The sequence below is a fragment of the Schistocerca piceifrons genome, chromosome X (assembly GCF_021461385.2).
Source record: "Schistocerca piceifrons isolate TAMUIC-IGC-003096 chromosome X, iqSchPice1.1, whole genome shotgun sequence".
Taxonomy (NCBI): domain Eukaryota; kingdom Metazoa; phylum Arthropoda; class Insecta; order Orthoptera; family Acrididae; genus Schistocerca; species Schistocerca piceifrons.
In genome coordinates this window covers 439,997,851-440,008,270 of record NC_060149.1, presented here as the reverse complement: position 1 = coordinate 440,008,270, position 10,420 = coordinate 439,997,851, and the positions used below count along the sequence as shown (strand labels likewise).

The 10,420-nt window shown below is 42.3% G+C and overlaps 1 protein-coding gene across 1 annotated transcript in view; it reads left to right on the top strand.

The window, feature by feature from the left end:
* The first annotated feature begins 478 nt into the window (after nt 1-478).
* Nucleotides 479-10,420, top strand: part of LOC124722845 (calcyphosin-like protein) — a 329,601-nt gene continuing 319,659 nt past the window's right edge. Inside the window, exon 1 of the mRNA XM_047247970.1 lies at nt 479-597. The gene's annotated coding sequence lies outside the window, so the exon portion shown is untranslated. The remainder of the gene's footprint in view (nt 598-10,420) is intronic.

The window sequence follows — 10,420 nt, the reverse complement described above, 5'->3', positions numbered from 1 at the left end:
ATGTTTCATTTTATCTGTTTCTACTATCGTGTTATAATTCCATGTATTGACTCGTTCCATGACCATGGAGACTTCTCCTTAATTTGGTCCCACAGAACAATAAATAAATAAATAAACAAAAGAGGGATGTGGAACTGATATCTTTCTGTGTTCTTATTTTTCTTATTATTTCTCTAAAGCGCTTTTGATATGCTGCAACCGAGGATAAAGTACAAAAAAGTTATATACTCGAATTCCATGATTCATACCTTCTTCGATGCGCGGCAACGTTTATGTTTACAGAATATACACATTAAGTCATAGGAATAGGATTCCCCGACTTCCTTGATTGCACAGGCAAAAGCACTGGTGCGCAACTTCCGTAATTAATCAGTAATGAGGGCGGCTATTGGACAGCACGCGCGACCAATCAGAGAGGGCGGCGGTTGTTATGGTGACAGGGCGGCCGCCAGTGTCACTCGGCGCTTCGCCTTAGACGCCAACAGGTACGCTACGAGGGCGCACGTCGCTGTCAGCCGGCTCGTGTTTCAGAACGCTCCAGGCATATTTCTGTGCTCCAGGGCCATTCGCAGCTCTTTCTTTGAATTGCTTGTACGGGTAAGTGACAGTTAATTTCTGTTATAAATGCCTATGTTTAAATCGTACTGGTTCAGTATTTGTCGGCACTAAAATACGTCGTAAATGGAATGATGAGAAGTGTTCGACGGAGGCAGTCTGACAGTTGTTTTTGAATCTGTAGGATTCTGGAGTCTGTACTGTTGTAGCAAGGCTATTTCTCTTTTTGACCATTCTTTGGGTTAATTATTGTTTGTGACTATGAGCGCTTTCCCTGAAGTTTTTGTACAGTAGGTACTTGTTCAGTCTTGTCTGCTTTGTTACAGATTATTGCCTTTAGCCATTAATATTTTTTCTCCTATAATGCGTTTCTCAATGAGAACTGCTTTGGTGTGACTGCCTTTTTTAAGGAAATTAAATGTATTTGGCTGTTGTTGAAGTAGCTCTCTATTATAGACGGGGCAAAAACAAGTTTCTTCAGTTGTGTTAAATTTTGTGGTAGCACTTTCTTCTATATTAACGACTACTGAAGTGTTTCGTTATTGCAATTAACTAACGTCAAAAAATAAAAATAAGTTGCCCATTACTGACATTATATATTCCTATTCATTTCGCTCCATCTGTAATGCATTAGAGATAATGTACGTTGCAGTTACATTGTTAAACACTACCTCAACCTTACGTTTCTTTTTTGCGCCTGACTAAAACTGTCTTTGACGGTTTAAATTTCATCTGGCATTATGAATGGAGCTATCCACGTCTAAGTTGATGCACGGGACTTTTCTGCTCTCTCTTTCCATCCCTTCCTACGTAACCATCCTTTCTTTAAAAGAAGTATTGCAACAATGCAAGTATTTCTTCGAGTATATAGCTATGTTACAGCAGTCATATTGAGAATAAGTGACAACGGTGCTTCGTTTTAAGCTCTTAATGTATTATGCTAACTGATTATACCGGAAACCACCAATGTAAGAATGTTGCATTGCCCAGAGTGCACCAGTTAATATCTTTCGATATACCGTTGTACGACTGCGTTCTAAAACTGAAAACGATTGTTAACCGAGGGTATTAATTCACAGTGTCCATATTATTGTTGTTGCACAACCTATGGAAGTCGGAAGAACACGGCGATTCATTTCTAGAAGCGTGCAGTTAAAGCAAGAAGAGTTCTGTATTAAATTAGAGTTCTTCAGTTTCTCCTTCGTTATTTTCTCACAAAGAAAGAAAGAACTATGGTTCTTTGTGAGCAAACGACGTTCGTGCAAGGTCCTCCTGAAAGTATAATCTTTCCTCCTAAAGGGAAATTCTACGAAAGGGAGTAAATTCTCACGAGCTGAAAGCATTGTTTACGCAGCGTTGTATTATTTGACTAAATGACTCTAGAACCAGTCGTAGTTACCCCTATAATTGATAATGTATATGTCTGCTTATTTGATTCATTTAGGACTCTTAGTCAAATAAGAGAACATTTCACTGGCACCTTTTTTTTTCCTTGTGGTTGTTTCGTTTTTTGCCGCTTATTGTTACGTGTAGCCAACGAGACCACGCCACTCGTATGTTCTGGAATGGGGCCACATTCTGTGTTGTGGAGTCCCCTGAAAAGACTATCTACATATTAAATCACCTTTTTCTCTTATACTGTTATTGTATAACGTTGACTGGATGCTGTAAGATAAATAAGACGGTTTAAGTACATACTGCGCTTCGTTTGCTCCTAGAGACATTGACTTCTTTATTATTTGTGCAAGGATGGCAATTATGATTGATTTATGCTTTTCCATTTTACACACAGGGTGAGGTACCTATCGCTTTTACCTCAGATGTCTTTTGGTGCCAGCGAGATACTGAAAATCTACTTTCACTTTAAAGAATAGTCACAGGGTAGCCTATTCGTAAAGAGACCCCAGCGTGTTTTCTTAACATTATTAAGCACCGATATTTAGACTTCGACACCTCATTTTTCAAATGAAATTATACTATTGTTTGGTTGCTCAACGTCAATGCTCATTGAGACAAATTCAAACATAGTACTATTTTGAACATATGACAGTGAATTACAGAATATATATGCAGTTAAAATTTGCATTTTCCTCTGTTTTTGTGCTTCTCCTACATTGCATTCTACACAGAAGCTTTACAATACTAACAGTTGTCACTTCTACCAGCCTTTAGAAACTTGACTTATCAGTTAAAGTTATTAGTTTACGCACAATGTGCGACTTGTCTGCTGTCTCTGTGTTTACTATTACGGCTAATGTATTGTTTGGTTTGAATTATTGTTAAGTATATTCTCTTTAATTGCTTCATATTCTGCTATCGTGTAATTACCTTCTTCTGCAACGATGCAAAAAATATAACCTTAAATTAAACGAAAATACTATCTACGTTTAACGTATGCTTTGCCTTGCCGCGAAAACAGCACCTTTGTACACATCGCATTTAGTGACGGTACCATCTCAAATAACTTGTGACGCTTTCGTGTGTTGATGAATGTTCTTCATGATATAGTACCGATGTGCTAATTATCACAAGAAAGGAAGTATGTTAGCTCTCCCTAGACACGAATACCGGGCTAGGTCCTTAGAAAAGGACACATCTCTTCGAATTTGTGTTGCGTCTCCAATGACCTCATCGTCAACGGGCTGTTAAATCCTAATCTTCCTGCTTTCCTTCATTTCACGGAAGTTCAAATCACTCAGAGTAACAATAACTATGGAGCGACCGGTGTTCGCAGCAGCAGGGTGAACGTCGATAATGCGATTTATGTATACCAGGTTGTGAAGAATTGGTTCCGTCACGTATAATTTCATAGAAATATCAGTGAAATTTTACTGACTGGATAATGAAAATTTATACAGGTGAAAGTAGTGTAGATTATTGATAGCCTCGTTAAAGCGTTAGATCTCTAATCAAAAAGTGTAAAATTACCTCAGTTTAAAAGTATTCGACGTAAAACTAATTGAAAAACTTGATTTAGGTTACCAGAATAAAGAAGAATGGAAGGAATTCAAAATTTATTCTGTTGCTGTGAGCTACCAAGAAACACAGAGATCTTCACTATTACAAATCATTTAGTACGATAATCGGTGAACATAAATGGAAAATTCATTGTTTGTGAATTTCACTTTCATTTCAACTAGCTGTTAAAAAAAGGAACTGTAGTATTTTATTTAACTGTATCCAGTATATGAATAGTGACACTTAGCCATTTTGCGAAAGAAAATGCAAAGGAGTGAGGACGCTCGAAAGAAAGTATTGTCTGAGTGATAAAATTATTCTAAATCATATGACCGTTCGGAAGTTTTGAGTATGTTCATTGTACTGCAAGACGGATTTTCAGGTCTAGTGACACAATTAATTACGTTCTTTTAGAAACACAGCTTTTCCATCCCCATGCGGGATTTTTTCCGGAGGAAAGATAAGGTCTTGGCAGTATGGAAATTATGTTGCGTCGATCGATACGAGTGTTTATTTGCCTTGGAATTTTCATTCTGTGAACCAAGTACTGCAGGGTGGTTATCTCGAACGGCCTATCTCCCGCGCATGCGAGGGGAGATAGCAGCGCCAACGTAGCTACTTCTGTTCATTGTGTTCTCTTTGCTAGTTGGGAAATAATTTGGCAGTGTGCATTACTACAGTCATGTTTTGCATTAGATTTAGACTCAAAGCTCCACATGCACCTCCTCGTGGGAAAAGAAACTGACAACCACACTTGTAGACACATCCATAATCCCCATATCTCCCTATAAAATCGACGCCGGTAACTGATATGTTAGTTCTTTCAAAAGATTTCGGAACATTTATGCGCCGCGTCTTATCTCAGTTAAGTAACCCTCATTATTAATGATGGGAGGTTAAAATCATACACTCCTGGAAATGGAAAAAAGAACACATTGACACCGGTGTGTCAGACCCACCATACTTGCTCCAGACACTGCGAGAGGGTTGTACAAGCAATGATCACACGCATGGCACAGCGGACACACCAGGAACCGTGGTGTTGGCCGTCGAATGGCGCTAGCTGCGCAGCATTTGTGCACCGCCGCCGTCAGTGTCAGCCAGTTTGCCGTGGCATACGGAGCTCCATCGCAGTCTTTAACACTGGTAGCATGCCGCGACAGCGTGGACGTGAACCGTATGTGCAGTTGACGGACTTTGAGCGAGGGCGTATAGTGGGCATGCGGGAGGCCGGGTGGACGTACCGCCGAATTGCTCAACACGTGGGGCGTGAGGTCTCCACAGTACATCGATGTTGTCGCCAGTGGTCGGCGGAAGGTGCACGTGCCCGTCGACCTGGGACCGGACCGCAGCGACGCACGGATGCACGCCAAGACCGTAGGATCCTACGCAGTGCCGTAGGGGACCGCACCGCCACTTCCCAGCAAATTAGGGACACTGTTGCTCCTGGGGTATCGGCGAGGACCATTCGCAACCGTCTCCATGAAGCTGGGCTACGGTCCCGCACACCGTTAGGCCGTCTTCCTCTCACGCCCCAACATCGTGCGGCCCGCCTCCAGTGGTGTCGCGACAGGCGTGAATGGAGGGACGAATGGAGACGTGTCGTCTTCAGTGATGAGAGTCGCTTCTGCCTTGGTGCCAATGATGGTCGTATGCGTGTTTGGCGCCGTGCAAATGAGCGCCACAATCAGGACTGCATACGACCGAGGCACACAGGGCCAACACCCGGCATCATGGTGTGGGGAGCGATCTCCTACACTGGCCGTACACCACTGGTGATCATCGAGGGGACACTGAATAGTGCACGATACATCCAAACCGTCATCGAACCCATCGTTCTACCATTCCTAGACCGGCAAGGGAACTTGCTGTTCCAACAGGACAATGCACGTCCGCATGTATCCCGTGCCACCCAACGTGCTCTGGAAGGTGTAAGTCAACTACCCTGGCCAGCAAGATCTCCGGATCTGTCCCCCATTGAGCATGTTTGGGACTGGATGAAGCGTCGTCTCACGCGGTCTGCACGTCCAGCACGAACGCTGGTCCAACTGAGGCGCCAGGTGGAAATGGCATGGCAAGCCGTTCCACAGGACTACATCCAGCATCTCTACGATCGTCTCCATGGGAGAATAGCAGCCTGCATTGCTGCGAAAGGTGGATATACACTGTACTAGTGCCGACATTGTGCATGCTCTGTTGCCTGTGTCTATGTGCCTGTGGTTCAGTCAGTGTGATCATGTGATGTATCTGACCCCAGGAATGTGTCAATAAAGTTTCCCCTTCCTGGGACAATGAATTCACGGTGTTCTTATTTCAATTTCCAGGAGTGTATAACAGAAATATAATAAATGAATTCACCAATGCCATTCTTACATATGATTCCTTAGCTGAGCAAGAAATTTGTGTTACTTATCGAACGAAACGCACTAACCTGTCTCTTGCCCTGTGAAACGAAAGCCCAGATGATGATGGCAAAGACTGGCTTACGATTTCATTGTGGCAAGTATTTATCTTCTGTGTACAGAATCTCGAAGTATCCTGTTCGGTATAGTTTTCTCATGGTTATTACTATTAAATAAATACCTCTTGATGGACAGTTGCACAATGCTTTAGGTATTATCTATTGTCTGCAATTTACTTTAAAAGAATGTTCCTCTTAAACTCATCATTGCCGGTTGAATTTCGCTACCACAATGTATACCCTAGTATATCACGTTCCCCTGGAATTTGTATGTTATAAACAGTGGTGGCTGCTCTGTAAGAGCACAGGAACCCGTGAACACTCTAACTTTCGACACCTTGCGGATTTTTTTTTTGACGTTGCTAAACGTAACACAGATGCTGCAATCTGAAAGATATGGCACTTAAATATACCGCGCTACTGCTCCTCTAGACTCCGTGAAACTTGGCATCAGGGTCGCTAGCACACCTCCAGTTGTGCACGTTTTAAGGAGCTTTTGCACATGCACAACTCGCGTGACGTAATTGCCTTACGGGCAAAATACGAGGGTAAGTCAATTATTATCCACAAAGTAGTTATAAATTTTATTCTAATCGAATAGGAAACTTACAAGAACATCATTTTTCGACATAGTCTCCTTGCGTTTCAACGTATTTGGTACGTTGTTGTACAAGCTTCCTGATGCCCTCATAAAAGAAGGTTCTCTGTTGAGCTGTGAGCCAGGAATACACCGCTTCTTTCCCTGCTTCGTCCGAGGCAAATCGACGGCCCCTTAATGCCTGTTTGAGTGGACCAAACAAGTGATAGTCAGAAGAGGCAAGATTGGGAGTATGTGGAGGATGATTCAGTACTTCAAATTTGAGTTTCTGGAGCGTTTCAGCAGTGTGGGCAGAAGTATACGGACGGGGACTGTCGTGCAACCACACAACACCTTTTGAAAGCAATCCTCGGCGTTTGCTTCGAATTGCAGGCTTTTAGCCTGGCAGTAAGCATCTCACTGTAGCGTACGCTGTTTGTTGTTGTGCCCCTTTCCCCATAATGTTCCAGTACTGGACCTTGTGCGTCCCCCCCCCCCCCCCAAAAAAAAAAAACACAGTAAGCATCAGTTTCCTGCGGACAGTTGGGTCTTGAACTTTTTCTTGCACGGCGATATGGATGTTTCGATTTCATACTCTGCCGTTTACTTTCCGGCTCGTAATGATGGATCCATGTTTCGTCACCAGTAATGATCCTGTCTAAAAAGTTGTCCCCTTTGTTACCACAGCGATCCAAATGTTTGTTACAGATGTCCAAACACTTTTTTTATGCAATCGTGTGGGTTGTTTTGGGATCCATCTTGCTCAAACTTTATGAAACCCAAGTCTGTTGTGGATGATTTCGTAGGTAGAACCGTGACAAATTGGCAGACGATGTGCCACTTCGTCAATAGTTAATCGTCTGTCTAAGAGAATCATTTCACGTGAACGCTCAATGGTTTTTTCATTTGTGGCGGTAAACGGTCGTCCATTTCGTTCATCGTGCGTAACACTTGTGTGACCATTTCGGAATTTTTCAATCCATCCGTAGACACTCCGTTGTGGCAAAACACTGGTCCCGTACTGTACCGAAAGTCTTCGATGAATTTATGCCCCTGATACGCCTTCCGACAGCGGAGCAGCCATGATTAACAGCACGGCAGCGATAACGAAACTAAACTAGAAAATTGCAAAGATATAACAACAAATAAACAAAGCATGCATCATCAACATAAAACGACAGTACTAGCAAAATAAACAAAAATGTAACTAAATTGCGGATAATAATTGACTTACCCTCGTACATACGGATTTGATGAACAACGTGCATGGGACACGACGTGCACAGCTAGCTCTTGCTACTCAACTAGAAGGTTACGTCAGTGCCACAAAGTGATAGCATACTGTGGCCGACTTTTATCCCCGTTCGCTCGGATATAAACCCTGCTAGGTGATAGCACACTGCTCAGATACGCTAATTCACACACTATATAGTAAAATTAGATCGGACTTCAGTATATGTTTAAGTTGTACTGATAGTAAACCTACTTTGCGGGTATCTGAATCAGTTACAGAATATTAAATTATGAATTTTATTGTACAGTAATCTATTTGAGGCGCTGAGAATCATAAGGTCCCAAAGCACATCACCGTCGACTGTGAGACTGTAGCATTCATTCATGCTTCTGAAATGTGTTGATCTTATGGTGAGTCAGGTTTATCTGTACTGTGGGCCCACATTATATATTTATGAAAATTCACGAAAATCTGTATAACTAGTTTCTCTGATATTCAATTAAATGTTGGATCGACGGCAGTGTGCTTTAGGACCTTTATGGATCTCAGCACCTCATTTCTATTCTAGTCAAGTGACGATGTTGATAGACATTACTACTTGAGTTAAATCATTTCCACAAACCGCACTTCATGTTTGGAGTTGGTTATTTACTGTGCGAGAATCGGCTTTCGTGTGCAGTGTAAAGTTGAACTATATTGAATCTATTTTAAATGCCAACAGAAAAGTAAAGCTGTGAGGATGGGTCGTGAGTTGTGCTTGGGTTGCTCAGTCGGTAGAGCACTTCTCACGAAAGGCAAAGGTCCCGAGTTCGAGTCTCGGTCCAACACACAGCTTTAATCTGCCAGGAAGTTTCATATCAGTGCACAATCCGTTACAGAGTGAAAATCTCATTCAGGGAGCAAAGAAGTAAATTACCAGGAAAAGGTAGCCGCAAAGGAACTAGGGCCTCCGAGAACAGATACTTTGATTGACAGAGTGACGAAATCAAATACTCGTGACTACAAGCGAACATTTAACAAGGAGCTGTACAGTTAGCACAAGCTGTTATGTGGATTCAGCGTAAGAATATCTGATTTTCAGTCCGAAAATAAATTCGACAGTTAAAACATCTGTTAGGGATTTTGTACATTTGTCCAAAAAATAGGAAAGCACAAAAACTCACAGTTCCACAAAAATGTGAAATGGAGGGTTGCGAAAGCTTACACATTATTTCGTTATTGCCCTAACCTGTACTTAATTATGGATAAAACAACAAAAGTCTACAAAAACGATTCTTTCTTTTGCCAGCTAAGTTATGCGTATTATTATTATTATTATTATTATTATTATTACTGTTGTTATCACCCCCCCCCCTCCCACCCCATGAACCATAGACCTTGCCGTTGGTGGGGAGGCTTGCGTGCCTCAGCGATACAGATAGCCGAACCGTAGGTGCAACCACAATGGAGGGGTATCTGTTGAGAGGCGAGACAAACGTATGGTTCCAGAAGAGGGGCAGCAGCCTTTTCAGTAGTTGCAGGGGCAACAGCCTGGATGATTGACTGATCTGGCCTTGTAACACTAACCAAAACGGCCTTGCCGTGTTGGTACTGCGAACGGCTGAAAGCAAGGGGAAGCTACGGCCGTAATTTTTCCCGAGGGCGTGCAGCTCTACTGTATGGATAAATGATGATGGCGTCCTCTTGGGTAAAATATTCCGGAGGTAAAGTAGTCCCCCATTCGGATCTTCGGGCGGGTACTACTCAAGAGTTCGTCGTTATCAGGAGTAAGAAAACTGGCTTTCTACGGATCGGAGCGTGGAATGTCAGATCCCTTAATCGGGCAGGTAGATTAGAAAATTTGAAAAGGGAAATGGATAGGTTAAAGTTAGATATAGTGGGAATTAGCGAAGTTCGGTGGCAGGAGGAACAAGACTTTTGGTCAGGTGAATACAGGATTATAAAAACATGGACGATAAACAGTTTGGACAAGAAGAGAATAGAAGCTTTCGAAATGTGGTGCTACAGAAGAATACTGAAGATTAGATGGTTAGATCACATAACTAATGTGGAGGTATTGAATAGGATTGGGGAGAAGAGGAGTTTGTGGCACAACTTGACTAGAAGAAGGGATCGGTTGGTAGGATACGTTCTGAGGCATCAAGGGATCACCAATTTAGTATTAGAGGGCAGCGTGGATGGTAAAAATCGTAGAGGGAGACCAAGAGGTGAATACGCTAAGCAGATACAGAAGGATGTAGGCTGCAGTACGTACTGGGAGATGAAGAAGCTTGCACAGGATAGAGGAGCATGGAGAGGTGCATCAAATCAGTCTCAGAACTGAAGACGACAACAACAACAACTGTCGTTATTATTATTGGCAGTGCCCGTAGTTGTATAAATTTGTTCATAAGCATAATTGTTATACAGCAGATGCTATTAATTTCACACACTCAAATTTATGTGAATCTAAAAATTTCTGAACACCCAGGAGGTATACTCAGGAGCCGCCACTGGTTGTAAACAACTTCTTCGTAATAGTATCACATGAATATGCCTAAGGGTAATTAGTCTACGTTCTGAGTGCTAAATCGTGCTTCATATTTTGTGGTATTGGTGCTAAATTAGATGTTCTTAATGGCGTTATACCATGTAA